This window comes from Populus euphratica, unplaced genomic scaffold, assembly GCF_000495115.2.
Source record: "Populus euphratica unplaced genomic scaffold, PopEup_1.0 scaffold222.1, whole genome shotgun sequence".
NCBI lineage: Eukaryota > Viridiplantae > Streptophyta > Magnoliopsida > Malpighiales > Salicaceae > Populus > Populus euphratica.
In genome coordinates, this window is record NW_011500024.1 from 315,367 (window position 1) to 318,028 (window position 2,662).

Here is a 2,662-nt window from a genome sequence, read left to right on the forward strand (position 1 = left end):
TGGGTCATTTGCTGCTCCTTATTCTTGTTGGTCGGTCATACTCACAGTTTATAACTTGCCACCGGGAATGTGTATGAGGCCGAAGTTCATGTTTTTATCTACTGTCATACCCGGTCTAAGCAGCCCGGGATGGAATATAGATGTTTGTCTTCAACCATTGATTGATGAGTTAGCGCAGTTGTGGTCCTCCGAAGCTCTGACTTATGATATATCGAGGAAACAAAATTTCCTTATAAGGGCGGCTTTGATGTGGTCTATCAATGATTTTCCAGCTTATGGAATGCTTTCTGGTTGGAGCACGCATGGGAAACTCGCATGTCCATATTGCATGGAAAATAACAAGTCATTCATGCTAGCAAATGGAGGCAAAGCTTCTTTTTTTTACTGTCACCGTCACTTCTTGCCACTTAATCATAGGTACAGAAAGAACAGAAAAGATTTCTTTATTGGCAAAGTTGAAAAAGATGTTGCATCCCCGCGTCTTTCTAGTGAAGAATTGCATGATGTTGTCTCAGAGTATGGTGACATTGTGTTTGGCCTTCAATTAGGTAAGCAAAAGTTTCCTGGTTTTGGTTTGACCCATAATTGGGTAAAGTGAAGTATATTTTGGGAGCTTCCTTATTGGAAGACTAATCTGCTCCGCCATAACCTTGACGTCATGCACATCGAAAAGAACATGTTTGAGAACATTTTCAACACCGTCATGGATGTGAAGAGGAAGACAAAGGACAACATCAAGGCTAAATTGTATATAGCTTTATACTGTAACCGTAAAAATATAAAGTTGGTGTATGATGAGTCACGGGTCGCAAAACCAAGAGCAAGCTTTGTGTTAGAGAAAAATGCACAACTGCTAGTCTACAAATGGCTTAAGAGTCTGCGTTTTCTAGATGGATATGCATCGAACATATCACGGTTGGTTAATGTAGAGGACTGCAGATTGTGTGGAATGAAGAGTCATGACTGCCACGTCTTTATACAAACACTCATCCCATTTGCTTTTCATGATTTGTTGCCAAAGAGAATATGGGATGCACTCACGGAGACCAGTCATTTCTTTAGAGATATATGCTCCACCAAGTTGAATGCTGATCACATTGAGAAGCTTCAAATGAATATCGTCGAAACACTATGCAAACTTGAGATGATATTCCCTCCATCATTTTTTGACTTAATGGAGCATCTCTTTATACATCTACAGTTCGAGGCAAAAGTTGGAGGACCGGTCCAATATAGATGGATGTACCCATTCAAACTATTAGATATTACAGTTGCAATGTAATTATATATAAAAGTATTTTATATGTTTTTCTTAATTGAAAATACTTGATTAATATTTCAATGCAGGTACTTGTTTAATCTCAAGAAAAAGGTTAGGAACAAGGCGCATGTTGAGGCTTCAATATGTGAGGCCTATATTGTTGAGGAGATCTCAACATTTATCTCGTACTATTTCAAACCTCATCTGAGAACGAGATTCAATCGCGTTCCCCGGCATGATGATGGCAGTGAAGTGCCTTCCAGTGGAAACTTGTTAAAATTCTCCAATACTGGATGACCTATACCTAAAAATGTCGTAAGAGAAAGATATTTGTCGGAAATAGAGTTCAAACAAGCACACAACTACGTTCTATTTAACTGTGATGAGTTAAGACCTTTTATTCAGTAAGTTTATACTAATTAAACTTTGTTAGTAATATACTGTTAATTATATATTGTAATATCATACACATTATCACTTACAGGCAACATCAACAATATTTGCTCTCCAATAACTCACAGCTGACCGAATCCTAGATCTTTCAATTACAAGATGAGCAGTTTGCCACGTGGTTCAAAACATATGTAAGCACTATCACAACTCATTCTAACTTGCAAAATTACTGTACGTATGCACGTCATTATGAGATCTCGTTCATTTACTATTTATTGATGTACATTACATACAAGGTTTATCAAATGGAAAGGAGTGCACCTAAGTCATTGTCTTCAGTAAGCCTGGGGCCTGAAAGAAAATGTAAGTGCTACAACGGGTATTTTATCAATGGATATGTTTTCCATACTGAAGAAAACGGGCAAGGAAGAAAGACATACAACAACGGTGTTTGTGTTAAGGGATCCACTAGTAGTGAGTTAAAAGTTGACTACTATGGTAGATTAGAAGAGGTCATTGATTGATACTTAAAAATGTATTTTTATCAAGGTTTTATATCATCATTTTGCATTTGAAGTATCAATAACTCCTTAACTAAAGCATGTTTTATAATAATATATCTAATAATATAAAATGCCTTTAATTTATGGTAAATGTTCATTTTAAATGCAGGCCTATCACATAAATGAAAGGATTGATTGATAAATTTAAGAACTGAAATTCGAAGGACAAAGAGATGGCCAAACTTAGAAAAAAAGATGTCGGTGCAATCCAAACTGGAACATTGTTCGGTAATTGGGTTATATCTAGAGTTGTAGATCTCATATTTAGGTCTACTTTATATGGATGGAAAGGTAAGACATAGGCCTACAACTTTCATAGGAGCTCAAGATCTAAAAAGGTCATTTTCAAGTCCAAATTGTAGCAACAATAAAGAAGCCCGAATCTGTTCTCCAGCCCGAGCACTGTTTAGTATTGTGGTCATATCTGGAGTTCTAGAAGTCAAAA